At 40.5% G+C, this 15,204-nt stretch overlaps 1 protein-coding gene across 1 annotated transcript in view; it reads left to right on the forward strand.

Annotated features, from left to right (window-relative positions):
- The first annotated feature begins 7,731 nt into the window (after positions 1 to 7,731).
- CCDC73 (coiled-coil domain containing 73) overlaps positions 7,732 to 15,204 on the forward strand; it is an 89,206-nt gene continuing 81,733 nt past the window's right edge. Inside the window, exons 1-2 of the mRNA XM_029059844.2 lie at positions 7,732 to 7,836; positions 11,271 to 11,369. The gene's annotated coding sequence lies outside the window, so the exon portion shown is untranslated. The remainder of the gene's footprint in view (positions 7,837 to 11,270; positions 11,370 to 15,204) is intronic.

Raw genomic sequence — 15,204 nt, forward strand, 5'->3', positions numbered from 1 at the left:
CTGTGAGTCCCATGTGGGACATGGACTTTGTCCAACCCAATTAGCTTGTATCTATCCCAGCACTTAGTACAGTGCTGGGCACAGAGAAAGTACTTAACAAATACCATAAAAAAGTTGAGTTATAATGAAGAATACAACATTTCCAAATTTACAGTTTCATCTTTACAGCATGTAGGTTTTGACCCTAGTCTTCTTTATAGCACTAGCTCCATTTACTGCCTACAGTGTAGGACTTAAAGCCCTTAGAGCCTTACTGAAAGCTCACCTCCTCCAGGAGGCCTTCCCAGACTGAGCCCCCTTTCCCTCTGCTCCTCCTCCCCGCACCATCGCCCCGACTCCCTCCCTCTGCTCTACCCCCTTCCCCGCCCCACAGCACTTGTGTATATTTGTACATATATTTTATTCTATTTATTTTATTAATGATGTGTATATATCTATAATTCTATTTATCTATTTTGATGCTATTGGTGCCTGTCTACTTGTTTTGTTGTCTGTCTCCCTGCTTCTAGACTGTGAGCCCGTTGTTGGGTCGGGATTGTCTCTGTTGCTGAATTGTACTTTCCAAGCGCTTAGTACAGTGCTGTGCACACAGTAAACACTCAATAAATATGATTGAATGACTTCATCAGAGGCAAGATGAATAGAGGGATGTGTAAACCGTCTCTGGTGATTCTGCCTGGGGAATCACATAATATCTCTTGTCCCCTGCATCCCACCCTTGTACTGAGGTGGAGCAGACAAAGTTGAAAGGCAGGGAAGGAAAAGTTGTTACCTGATAGCCAGGCAGAGTCAACAGAGTCAAAAGAAAGGTCAGGCTGTCCTGCTCTCTGACTCATAAATACATAAACATAGCTATATTACTCATCGACAATCGACCGAGGACACAATTCTACTCAATGAGGTAAAACAAGTTATCCAGCCTTCGTTCAGTACTAATCCCCCATTTTTAACATTGTTCCTTTGAGAAAATTGGTTCTGACATGTTTTGGCTTTAGATGCAGTTTTTAGGGACCAAGTGGGTCATATGTCTGAGGACTGCCCATACTATAACCTGTCCAAAAGATTTGTAGTCAGCTAATAGCACTTGCTGAGTGTCCACTGCGTGGGGAATCACAAAAGAAATACACAGAGTTCTGCCCTAAAACATTTTCACTGAACATTATGGTTAGAACATAATTAGGAAATTAGGGACTGCTCATCCAACGAGAGCTTATTTGGTACAGAATATCACAGCTTGTCCATATATACAAGGTATCTGAACAGGTGAGTTCTGCAACACGAGTTTTCCTTAATGCAGAATTTTGCAGGAATGCAAACCTCTGATGATAGGAACAATCCCAGATTCCCAGAGTGACTTCAGATCATAGCATGACAAAATGGGCGTGATCTTTGTAGCAGCACCAAGACCTCTATAACGTACAAAACATTTGACAACATCAGTAGATCTGAAATCAGGATATTTTTTGCAAATAAACTGCCCTGAAAGTTCATTGAGATTCCAAGACTATTTCAAGTTGGCATGGGTGACCATGTCAACGTTGGGGGGACCCAATCCAATCTAATCCCCATCAACAATGGGCTAAAGCAGGGAGATAGTGTAGGCCTCGTCCTGTTCAGTTCTCTGCTGCCATATACTGGAAAAAGCAACGAGAAACCTGGATGCAGATTTTATTTACTCTTCAGCTTCTTTGGGAAATGCTTCCAACTTATACTGCAAAATTCTAGGACATTCGAAAATGATTGTATGGCAATGATTGCACCACCGAGTCACACCCTCAAGATGGCAGATAAATTATTTTAAACCTCTTTGTCAAATTACCTAGACATTTTGGGCTATTTGAGGGCAAGGGTTGGGTCCACCAAATGTGATATATTCTTCCAAGTGCTTAGTTGAGTATTCTGCACAAAGTAATCACTCAACGATTGATTGACAAATAAACCTAAAGAAAACTGAGGTGATGTGTCTATCACCTGCTTGGGAAGACTTACACAAAACCAAAAATCTGTTTTGGCAGACAATAACACAAGACAGTCCTCTATTCTATCACCAAATTCTGTTATATAAGCAGCATACTGAATAATGATGCAACAATAATCAAGGAACTAGAAAACCAAATCAAGAAGATCAGGCTCACCTCCTCACAGAATCAATCAATGGTATTTATTGAGTGCTTACTGTTTGCAGAATATTGTTCTAAGCACCTGGGAGAGTAGAACTGAATGCCTGATGGTTAAAGAATAAAGATTCTTTATTAAAGAATTAAAGATTAAATCATTTTATTTAAATGTGTGATTTTCAGACATATTATGTATTTTTTTTTGCTGATCCTCAGTTCATGATGCTTGGTCACCCCCAATCTAGGCACTTATCACCAACATTTTAGGTGATGAGTCTGATGGTACTGCATCCTTTTTCAGTAGCAATTAATTCAATGGGTAAACAAAATATCTGGAATTTGATTTAACAGCGTAGTTCATGTTACCTGTCAAACAAGTTCTTTCTAAAAAATAACATGGGATGAAAATATGCAGAGTTTGTTTCCAGCCCAGTGCATTTCAACTACAACCTCTCAGTATGCTAAAGTGTAAAAAAAGAAGTTAGAAAATACGCTGGTGTCAACTGCAAGTACTTGGAGCTTGTCACTATAAGTTTTATTTAGTAAAGTTTTATAGAAGTTCTTGCTTCCCATGTTTTGAAAGGGGACCATTAATTCTAAAAATAAAAAAATGCTTTATTTGGGCAAAAAATGGTAAATAATTCAGAAAAGCATTACATTTTTTGTGCAAGATGTCTCCATTTTACAGCAGAATCTCTAAAAAGTGTCATTTAAATGTGATTGAAGAGGAAATATTTATCAAGAAACTTAAGGGAAACAATATTTACCACTTGACAATAAAGATTTTTAAGTTACCCAATTCATATGTCCTAGTAAGATTTTAAGTTTGGGGCTTTAAAAAAAACATAGAGAATAATTTTGCCAACTTTATTCCTCCAAGTTTGTTTAAAGCTTAGTTTTACAAGATTTATAGTAATATGCTGAAGAAAATGATAAACTATTTACTACCTCTTTGGGAAAATCATATATTTTAACTCCTGCCTCCTTGAGCAGTATTTCTTGATTAGATTAATTTTCAAAGTTGATTGAAACATTATTCTTCGGTCACTAACACTAATCGTGAACAAAAAGCTGTAGAGCTAAAGCCAATTCATTGAAATTGCTGCAGATCTGTATCTTTGAATGGAATCTGATGAAGAAAATGAAAGACAATAAACCAATTTCTCTAACATACAATTTTTTTTATTTAGTCTAACAACTATCTACCTGAATATATGGGATTGAAGACTTGGAGGTCTTTGTCATTTTTTAGAGGCTTTTCATAGTTTCCCTGTTCATCATATGAGCTACCTTAAAATTTCTATTAAAAATATCAGACTTCTGGATTTAATTTTCACCTCCCACATTGTTTCATGGAAATACAAATGTTTTGGACATTTTGAAAAAAAACTAACTCACAGGGATCTGTGGCTTCTCAAACCTGCTGGCACTGGAATCAGAATCATTTATACCGGTCCAAAGAGCATCCATTGGTGAGTCAGTAGGCTCTCTTTAGATTTTTAGTTCTCTGTGAGAACCAAATTAGTTTACTGAGAAGGAACATCATTTTTTCAAACATCAGGTTATTCATGTTGATCATTTCCAAACCAAACTCAAACATACACTAAAATACAAGTCCCCACTGACATTACAGCTGATAATTTAAGAGCTATGCAGCCTGACTCAGCAGAAGGTAAAATCTCTAAGCTTTTGGAGCTACCAAATGGTGACATTAAAGATGTTTTTATAAATAACAAAATGAATAAAGCAGAGAGACACATCCCTCAATTTATATCCATTTTTGGTTTATCTACGGTGCATTATGAGGAATTTCACTTCAAATTATCTTAGAACTTTAAACAAATGTATAACAAAGAATTTAAAAAAAAAACCCCACCCCACCTACAGCATGGTAGTGGCACTGCTGTATGGTTTTAAATCACAGTGTGAGTGATAATTCCATCAATGTATTCAATAGACAAATACTCAGAGAATTCTCCAGGACTAGCAATTTAATAGGAAATATTTTGTTGGGATTTCATCATATAACTATGAAGTCTATAAATACTATAGTGCATATATTTATAGATAAAAGTGGCTTGATATAAAATATTTGAATGGTCCAGGTTATTTAAAGATGATGAAGTTCCAAATAGAAATGAGAACTTTCAAAACTACATAAAGAAAGCTATTAACAGTGACAAAGATTCACAACTATAATGCTCGAAAAATATTCAATTTGAATGTTATTTTTTTTCCCAGATTAGAAAAAAAGCCTTAAAAGTAGATCCTAGACAGCATCTTTCCAAGCAATAACTAGATTGAAAATGGAGACAAAATTAATGTAAACATCAAGATTTTAAGAAATGGAAAGGAAACCTTTAAAAGCTTGGAAACAAAAATTGCAAAGCTCATGCCTAAGCACTTTTCATAATATTGTTATGCTGTTGTGGTTTTTGTCCTATTTTGAACACTGCAAATCAAAATTTACAATACTTTTAAAACGTTCGGTTTATAAATGAAGAAATTCTTGACCATTTTATATGCAAATTTAGATTGATTATTTTTAAGATGATAGAGCAATTTCCTGTACTGTATTATTTGCCTTAGCAATAATAATAATAATAGTATTTGTTAAGCACTTACTATGTGCCAAGCACTGTTCTAAGCAGTGGGGTAGATATAAGATAATCAGGTCATCTCACGTGGGGCTCACAGTCTTAATATCCAGTTTACAGATGAGTAACTGAGGCACAGAGAAGTTAAAGTGACTTGCCGAAGGTCACACAGCAGACAAGTAACAGAGGCGGAATTAGAACCCACGTCCTCTGACTCCCAAGCCCATGTTCTTCCCACTAAGTCATGCTGCTTCTCTCAGTGATATCTGAACCGGGTCTCAAACTTTCAGAATATGAATTTTTCCTGCTGTATATTCTCAAGATCAACTGCAAAACTCTTACTATAGAAAACAAGATATTTGTAAGCCATAAATATCTATTTAATATAGATTTGAGTTTTATTATATCCACTGTTACTTCTCTGTTAGATGTGTGATTTCGGTTGACCCAGTATAAAAACTGGAACATAAAAAGTACTAGGCATGATAATAAACCATATTATAAATGACCAAAGTGACAGGTTCAATCTCAACTTTTTCTAAAAAATACGCATAGTTAAAAACCTGGATGCCTGGAAGACTGTAATTTTTTACCACCCCCAGCTCCGCATCAGATGACCCAGAAGGAAGTAATACCACATTTTAGGGGAAGATTTTTCTTTAGGGTAGGAAATAAACTATTTCTTTTCATGTCCTTTATAGCACAAAACACTAGGTAGGTGCTGACTTTTCTATATAGCTTTTGACAGATGCGGGTGCAGTTTCCAGTGTGTAAATTAGGTATTAGAGGGGTGAGAAGCAGCGTGGCTTAGTGGCAAGAGCCTGAGTTTGGGAGTCAGAGGTCATGGGTTCGAATCCCGGCTCTGCTGCCTGTCAGCTGTGTGACTTTGGGCAAGTCACTTAACTTAGAGAAGCAGCGTGGCTCAGTAGAAAGAGCCCGGGCTTGGGAGTCAGAGGTCTGGGTTCAAATCCCAGCTCTGCTGCCTGTCAGCTGTGTGACTTTGGGCAAGTCACTTAACTTAGAGAAACAGCGTGGCTCAGTAGAAAGAGCCCGGGCTTGGGAGTCGGAGATCTGGGTTTGAATCCCAGCTCTGCCACTTGTCAGCTGTGTGAATGTGGGCAAGTCACTTCACTTCTCTGGGCCTCAGTGACCTCATTTGTAAAATGGGGATGAAGTCTGTGAGCACCACGAGGGACAACCTGATTACCCTGTATCTCCCTCAGTGCTTAGAACAGTGCTCTGCACATAGTAAGCGCTTAACAAATACCAACATTATTATTATTATTCTCTGTGCCTCAGTTCCCTCATCTGTAAAATGGGGATGAAGGCTGTGAGCCCTATGTGGGACAACCTGATTACCTTGTATCTATTTCAGCGCTTAGAACAGTGCTTAGAACAGTGTTAGAACGGCGTTAGAACACTTAGATCAGTGCGGGCACATAGTAAGCACTTAAATACCAACATTGTTATTATTATTAGCACGTTAGCCTAAAAGCATGAATGTCCCAGCCTATTCCTGGAGCTGTTGGCTCGCCTTTCTGTTAAGTACTTGGCTAATAAAAATTAAGTTGTGCAATGGTTAGTACAAATGTAGAGGCCTCTGGGGTGCCTTCCTCCTTCATTATCTTGAGTATGTAAACTGTAAAGCCTAAATGGGAGCTCTGTCTCTTCATAGACACCACCCGGACTCTCATTTTCTTGTCTTTATTCCCCCAACCCCTCCCCTGCAAGCGAGGCAGCTGTGAACACCCTGAGCGGCCATGAGGCCGTTGAGATAAAACCGCCACCAGGGCAGCGGGCGATGTCATCACTTTCTTACAAACCCTTCTCACACCAAGTCTTTTGATAACTGAGAACTAGAGCGGATAATAATAGCAGTGAAAACCAGATTGGTTTGTAAAAGATGAAGGTTTCCTTCAGATGGCCCTTTTATTGTGGGGGTGAGGGGAGAGGGATGTCAGGGAAAATAATAATAATGTTGGTGTTTGTTAAGCGCTTACTATGTGCAGAGCACTGCTCTAAGCGCTGGGGGAGATACAGGGTAATCAGGTTGTCCTATGTGAGGCTCACAGTCTTAATCCCTATTTTACAGATGAGGTAACTGAGGCATAGAGAAGTTAAGTGCCTTGCCCACAGTCACAAGGCTGACAAGTGGCAGAGGTGGGATTCGAACCCATGACATCTGACTCCCAAGCCCAGGCTCTTTCCACTGAGCCATGCTGCTTCCAGATGACCCTTTTATTGTGGGGGTGAGGGTAGAGGGATATGAGGAAAAATAATAATAATGTTGGTATTTGTTAAGCGCTTACTATGTGCAGAGCACTGTTCTAAGTGCTGGGGGAGATACAGGGTAATCAGGTTGTCCTATGTGAGGCTCACAGTCTTAATCCTTATTTTACAGATGAGGTAACTGAGGCACAGAGAAGTTAAGTGCCTTGCCCACAGTCACACAGCTGACAAGTGGCAGAGGCTGGATTCGAACCCATGGCATCTGACTCCCAAGCCCATGCTCTTTCCACTAAGTCACGCTGCTTCCCTAAGCGTTTTGAGGGTTGGTTTATTCGCTTCCTCTGTAAATCCATTCATGTTTCTGGGTCAGGGGGTGTCCCAGGGACCCCTTTACTAGGTTTCATGAATAGGTTATCGCTTTATATCCTCCTTAGTGACTTGTAAGGTCATGGGTTCTAATCCCCACTCAGCCACTTGTCAGCTGTGTGACTTTGGGCAAGTCACTTAACTTCTCTGGGCCTCAGTTAACCCATCTGTAAAATGGGGATGAAGACTGTGTGCCCCACGTGGGACAACCTGATGACCCTGTATCTACCCCAGCGCTTAGAACAGTGCTTGGCACGTAGTAAACGCTTAACAAATACCGGTGTTATTATTATTATTATTAATAATGTCCCCGCTTCTTCTCTCTCTTTCCCCTTCTCCCATTTGGCCCCCTCCGCCTGAGGAAGCCCAGAAATAACGCGGCCTGGTGGCAGTTGAAAAAGGCGGGAAAAACCCGAGCCCTGAGGCGACGGGGTGGGGGGGCTGAGGCGCCATCTTGTGGTAAATCGCCCTGTGGTAAAAAATCGCGGGCTTCGTCCTGTGATTAAAATCGCGGGCCGCGTCCTATGGTAAATCTCAGGCCTCGTCTTGTGGTAAACTGCCCTGTGGTAAAAAAATCGCTGGCTTCGTCCTGTGGTAAAAATCTTGGGCTTCGTCCTGTGGAAAAAAATAGCGGACTTCGTCCTGTGATTAAAATCACAGGCCTCGCCTTGTGGTAAATCACCCTGTAGTAAAAATGGCGGGCATCGCCCTGTGGTAAAAAATCTTGGGCTTCGTCCCGTGGAAAAAAGTCGTGGGCTTTGTCCTGTGATTAAAATCACGGGCCTCGTCCTGTGGTAAATCTCAGGCCTCGTCTTGTGGTAAATCGCCCTGTGGTAAAAATGGCGGGCATCGCCCTGTGGTAAAAAATTGCGGGCCTCGTCCTGTGGTAAATCTCAGGCCTCCTCTTGTGGTAAATTGCCCTGTGGTAAAAAATCGAGGGCTTCGTCCTGTGATTAAAACCGCGGGCTTCATCCTGTGATTAAAATCGCGGGCCTCGTCCTATGGATTAAAATCGCGGGCCTCGTCCTATGGTAAATCTCAGGCCTCGTCTTGTGGTAAACTGCCCTGTGGTAAAAAAATCTCTGGCTTCGTCCTATGGTAAAAATCTTGGGCTTCGTCCTGTGGAAAAAAATAGCGGACTTCGTCCTGTGATTAAAATCACAGGCCTTGCCTTGTGGTAAATCACCCTGTAGTAAAAATGGCGGGCATCACCCTGTGGTAAAAAATCACAGGCTTCATCCTGTGGTAAAAATCACGGGCTTTGTCCTGTGGTAAAAATCGTGGGCTTCGTCCTGTGGAAAAAAATCTTGGGCTTCGTCCTGTGATTAAAATCGCAGGCCTCGTCTTGGGGTAAATCGCAGGCCTCGTCTTGTGGTAAATCCCCCTGTGGTAAAAATGGCGGGCATCACCCTGTGGTAAAAAATCGCGGGCTTCAATCCTGTGGTAAAAATCAGGGCCCTTGTCCTGTGGTAAAAATCGTGGGTTTCATCCTGTGGAAAAAAATAGCGGGCTTTGTCCTGTGACTAAAATCGCGGGCCTGTCCTGTGGTAAATCTCAGGCCTCGTCTTGTGGTAAATCGTCATGTGGTAAAAAATCGCGGGCTTCATCCTGTGGTAAAAATCAGGGCCCTTGTCCTGTGGTAAAAATTGTGGGTTTCATCCTGTGGAAAAAAATAGCGGGCTTTGTCCTGTGATTAAAATCGCGGGCCTGTCCTGTGGTAAATCTCAGGCCTCGTCTTGTGGTAAATCGTCGTGTGGTAAAAAATCGCGGGCTTCATCCTGTGGTAAAAATCAGGGCCCTTGTCCTGTGGTAAAAATCGTGGGTTTCATCCTGTGGAAAAAAATAGCGGGCTTTGTCCTGTGATTAAAATCGCGGGCCTGTCCTGTGGTAAATCTCAGGCCTCGTCTTGTGGTAAATCGTCGTGTGGTAAAAAATCGCAGACCTCGTCTTGGGGTAAATCGCAGGCCTCGTCCTGTGGTAAATCACAGGCCTCGTCCTGTGGTAAATCGCCCTGTGGTAAAAAATCAAGGGCTTCATCCTGTGGTAAAAATCAGGGGTTCTGTCCTGTGGTAAAAATCATGGGCTTCATCCTGTAGAAAAAAATAGAGGGCTTTGTCCTGTGATTAAAATCGCGGGCCTGTCCTGTGGTAAATCGCAGGCCTCGTCTTGTGGTAAATCGTCGTGTGGTAAAAAATCGCGGGCTTTGTACTGTGGAAAAAAATCTTGGGCTTTGTCCTGTGCTTAAATAGTGGTCCTCGACCTGTGGGAAATTGCAGACCTCGTCTTGGGGTAAATCGCAGGCCTCGTCCTGTGGTAAATCACAGGCCTCGTCCTGTGGTAAATCGCCCTGTGGTAAAAAATCAAGGGCTTCATCCTGTGGTAAAAATCAGGGGTTCTGTCCTGTGGTAAAAATCATGGGCTTCATCCTGTAGAAAAAAATAGAGGGCTTTGTCCTGTGATTAAAACCGCGGGCCTCGTCCTGTGGTAAACGGGGGCCTCGTCCTGTGGTAAATCATAGGCTTCTTTGCTGCCCCTTGGCCTCAGAGCCACAGCTCAAATAGAACCCCCATAAAGACAAATAATTCAACCCAGAAATCGGCCATCTCATCCGAAGAAAGCAAATGAAGCTCACTTGTGAAATTTCAAAGAATTTTCCCCAAAGGGGGAATCTCCTTGTTGGGTAATGGCTATCGATTATGTTCATTCAAGTTTCATTCATACATTCAGTCAGTGGTATTTATGGAGTACTTACTGTGGGCAAAGCACTATACTAAGCGCTTTGGAGAGTATAATACAACAGACACATTCCCTGCCCCACAACGAGCCCACAGTCTAGAGAAGCACCGTATATTAGCTATTTATATGATGGTATTTGTTAAGTGCTTACTATGTGCCAAGCACTGTTCTAAGCATTGAGGTAGCTACAGGGTTATCAGGTTGTCCCATGTGGGGCTCACAGTCTTCATCCCCATTTTCCAGATGAGGTAACTGAGGCATAGAGAAGTGAAGTGACTTGCACAAAGTCACATAGATGACATGTGGCAGAGGCGGGATTAGAACCCATGACCTCTGACTCCCTAGCCCGTGCTCTTTGCACTAAGCCACGGTTCTTCTTATACATGTGGAAACATATCTGTCTTGCGTAAGCCAAACTTGCCCATTTTTAATTTTTATCTTGTGTTTCCATCCTAACAAGGAGTGGGGGGAAACAGAGATACTGTGAAACACTCAAATAATCTGAGCTCATTGTGGATGGGAATATGGCTGTTGGGTGTTATATGTACTCTCCCAAGTGCATAGTACAGTCATTTGTACACAGTAAGCGCTCAATAAATACTTTTGAATGAATGAATGGTTTCATGGTTGCATACTTGGTGGATATTGCTTTGTGCCATGATCAATCAATTGTATTTATTGAGTGCTTACTGTTTGCAGAGCAGTGAACTAAGCGCTTGGGAGAGTACAATAGGGTAGAGTTTCTGTGCATATTCCCTGCCTATAAAGAGGTCACAGTCCAGCATTCACATCCGGAATATAATCAAAATCACCAGAAAAATGTCATAAAATTGAAAGTGGTTTGAGCTTAGAGGAGCAAAATTATTTATATACTATATTTTTTCTTCCTTCTCCTGAATCCTCCAAGGCTGTCTACACAGGAAACTCAATTTAGTCAATGCAATCTCCAATCTGAATGACTTTAATTCCAATTTGCTTGCCCTTTTCCACTCTCTGCCTTAATAAACCCACATAAATTTTAGGTTTTTATTCTGCTTGGTTTTGACCTGAATTCAACAGGTGGTGTCTTATATTCTTAGTACCTGAGTAGACACAACCATTACCCTAAATAGAGGCAGCGGAGACTACTAACAAATCTTATTTGAAAGTAAAATAAAAAGTTCTAAGAGTATTCACCTGCAAAATTCCTGAGTTTATTTTGTTGTGTTTTTTGCCTTAATTATAGGGAACAGCAAATGAACTCAACTGACATCTACAAGTTTTTAAAGTCTGTAGATACCAGCTTCCAACATTAGAGTGACTGGAAAAAGAAAAGAGGGCAGAGGTAAGACAAGAAAAATCAATCATTTTTAGCAATTTTTAGATGAATAATTGCAGTTTGTTCTCTGTCATTAGTGCATCTTCCCTCCCTGCAATTTGGTCTTCTCTCTTACTCGAATGTATTGATATTTGGTCTAGAAATGGTTCAGAATGAAGTAGGAAAAAATTAAAGTGTTACTAGGCTTTACTCCAATGTAATAATACCCTCACTTTAGAGCCCTATTTTAGAGATGGAATTGTTAACAACTGTTCAATCCTTTATAGGTGATTGTACTTAAATCTGTATTTAAAATACAGAAATATACGTAATTAAACCATAGTTTATCAGAGGCCCCACTAGGTGGCAGTATAGTGTTTTTGGTTTATTTGTCATTGAACCAGAAAAGCTGAGTGCTAATGTGGAAAGCCTGGGTAAAAAAAAAATAATAAGTATGTTCTTTTAGCACTTTCACTGAGATCTTTACAGTGGAAACATTTCTTTAAATATAAATTCGTTATGGCTGAACTACCAAATTGCATTTAAAGCTTGAGGGATTATGACATGGAAGAATGTGTCAAGTTGTTGAAATTTGCGATTTTAACATGGAAATGCACTTTTTTCTCCATTCAATAGTATTTATTGAGCGCTTACTATGTGCAGAGCACTGTACTAATCGCTTGGAATGTACAAATCGGTGACAGATAGAGACAGTCCCTGCCCTTTGACGGGCTTACAGTCTAATCTATGATATCAAAGTGACATTTAACTAGTAAAAGGCTGCCTGTAGGCTTTTTGAAACTTTTGAACTCATTGGTGTATTGGTGTATTGGCTCAGATACACCTGTAATAGGTTAGGAAAGGGACTATCTCAAAGCACTTGATATCAAGAATTATTAATTGCAATTTTCAGTCACGCACGCACCCATAGGTGATTGTCACCTTCAGGGGGTGTTCTTTCAGACCGAAAGATGGATCTCTCTCCCTCTGTCTCTTTCTGCCTCTCTCTTTCATTCTCTGTCTCCATTCCTTTCCCTCTCTAGAAAGGCACAACCCCCAAATCTTTTGTATCTTATAAGAGAAAGAAAAATGTTTAAAAGATTGCTCACATCCCATTGAAACTTTCCTTAATTCCTAATTCTGTTTTTCTCAAACCATTTTAACAATAGCAAGACTATTCTTGCCATGATGCCTTTTCATGGTGACAGAAGGAAGCTTTTAATTGAAAAAAAAGTGGTGAATGCCACTCATGTTAATGTAAAATATATTTAATAATCATTGTGATATTTTTAAGTGCTTACTATGTGTCAAATCCTGGACTAATTGCTGTAGTAGATACAAGATAATCAGGTTTGACATAGTCCTTGTCCTACAAGGGGTTCAGAGCCTAAGCAGAAGGGAAAACAGGTATTGAATTCCCATTTACAGATGAGGAAACAGACGCAGAAAAGTGAAGTTACTTGCCCAAGGACACATAACAGGAAAGTGGTAGAGCCAGGATTAGAATCTAGGTCTTCTGACTTGTAGGCCCATTTCATTTCCTCTAGGCCACACTGTTTCCCCAAGCTAAAACTGTTTCCTAGTTGTATTTTCCTTGCACCATCAAATAAAGGCTTTTGGGAGTCTTTGTGCTCCCCTTCAAAAGCTCTACTAAAATCACATTTCTAAGAGACTAATCCCTGACTAATCCCTCATTTCCCCTACTCACTCTCCTTTTTGTGTCACCTTCGCGGTTGGATTTGTACCATTTAAGCACTTGATATTTACCCCCTCCCTCAAATCCACAGCACTTATGTACATAACCATAAGTTATTTTAATGTCTATCACCCCTCTATATCTTAAGTTCACTGTGGCCAGAGAATGTGACTACCAACTCTTTTGCACTCACTCTTCCAAGTGCTTAGGATAATGAAATAGAAAAAAAAGCACATAGAAAGCATTCAGTAGATATCTTCGATTGATTAATTTAAGTTGGCGTTAAGGGTGACAATGAAAGAAAGAGCTGCAGATAGTGGTTAAATTTGGCAAGGAACAATTTCCCTAAAAGAAAGTTAAGGAGATTTAGAAAAAGATATAATTTACGTATTAGCTTTATATTGATCTTGAAAGAGGAACAATATTGAGCGAGTCAGGCAGTGGCATTTTTAGATTGTGAGTCTCCCTAGGGCCAGGGACCAATCTAATTCACACTTCTGTATTTTTTCCCAGAGTTTAGGACAGTCCTCTACACCTCATAAATGCATAATAAATAATTCTACTATTAAATATGGTTTGAGGAATGAGATTGAAGGGGGACACGAGTTATATTATGGGGGCTAAACAGTGTGTTCTTTGATGGAGCAAGGGGAGAATAATTCCCTTCTGTCCTATCCTACCACTTCCCCCACCTCCTTCTCCCTCTACTCTTCTACAACTAGGTTAAAGTGCTTAAGTAGCTTACTGCCACCTTGCCTCTAATGTCAACTTCGTTTGCAGACACAGGGTTGCTTGCGTGCGTGTTCCTGGGCTAGGTGCAGTGTGGAGGGAGGTGAGGGAAAGGCCCTATATTCTCTCATTCCCTTCTAAGTGTAGAAAGAGATGAAACTGCACCCCGACCCGCTTGCCTGACAGTCTGTTACCCTTTCACCGGGGAGAATATGGTGGATTTGAAAGATACAAAAATGTCCTTTCCAAAGTGCCTTTTTAACCTTATCTAGAAAATAATAGCTGCATCTATGAGAACCAATAAGCATATCTACAACAGGAGAACCTGACAGCATTGTTATACTGTATTTTCCAAAGTACTTATAACACTGCTCTGCACACAGTAATACAATTGATTGAAACTCCCTCCCCTGTCATATCTTACAGACCACCACTTTCCCTTCCTTCAGGACGCTTTCCTCCAGGATTCCTTCCTAACTTGTCTCTCATTTCCTCATCCTAATCTCCCACCCTTCTGTGTCACCTAAGATGTTAATCAATGGTATTTATTGAGTGCTTTTTGCCGAGCACTGTTCTAAGCACTTGGGAGAGTACAGTACAACAGAATTAACAGATAAGCAATTCAGTTTTAGACATGTTTAATTTGAGGTGTCGGCAGGACATCGAAGTAGACATATTTTGAAGGCAGGAGGAAATACGAGATTGCAGGGAAGGAGGAAGGTCAGGGCTGGCAATGTAGATTTGGGAATCCTCTGCATAGAGATGGTAATTGAAGTCATGGGAGTGAATGAGTTCTTCTAGGGAGTAGATGTAGAGGGAAAATAGAAGGGGACTTAGAACTGAACCTCTAGGGACTCTAATTTTCAGGGTGGGAGGCAGAGGAGAAGCCAGCAAAGAGACTGAGAAGGAGCAGCCAGGGAGCTAGGAGGAGAACCAAGAGAGGACAGTGTCAGTGATTCCAAGGTTAGATAAAGTTTCAAAGGTGGTCTATGATACCAAAAGCAGCTGAGAGATCAGGGCTGATTAGGATGGAATAGAGGCCATCAGATTTTGTGAGAAGAAAGTCATTGGTGTAACCTACAATCTTTTTTTCTAATCTGAACCCACAAGACAGTGGAAGTGTTAACTCATTTCCTCAATCTTCCTTTTTTGAAACTGTTGAAAAATGATTTCAGGAAAACTAGTTGTAAGATTTAAAGTGCCTGTTGGAAAGAACATTATCCTAATTTGACTGATTGTTGTTGGGTTTATTCTTAGGAACATTTGAAGGAAGACATTTTAAAATTCAGTGTTCCTAGTTATACTAAACCTATCAGATAAGTTCTATCACTGCTTATTGAACATTTTAATGTGATGGTGCTTTTCAGCACTTAGAACAGTCCTTGGCACATAGTAAGCACTTAATAAATACCATCAATATTATTTTAAAGAATTATG

This window comes from Ornithorhynchus anatinus, chromosome 3 (assembly GCF_004115215.2).
Source record: "Ornithorhynchus anatinus isolate Pmale09 chromosome 3, mOrnAna1.pri.v4, whole genome shotgun sequence".
Taxonomy (NCBI): domain Eukaryota; kingdom Metazoa; phylum Chordata; class Mammalia; order Monotremata; family Ornithorhynchidae; genus Ornithorhynchus; species Ornithorhynchus anatinus.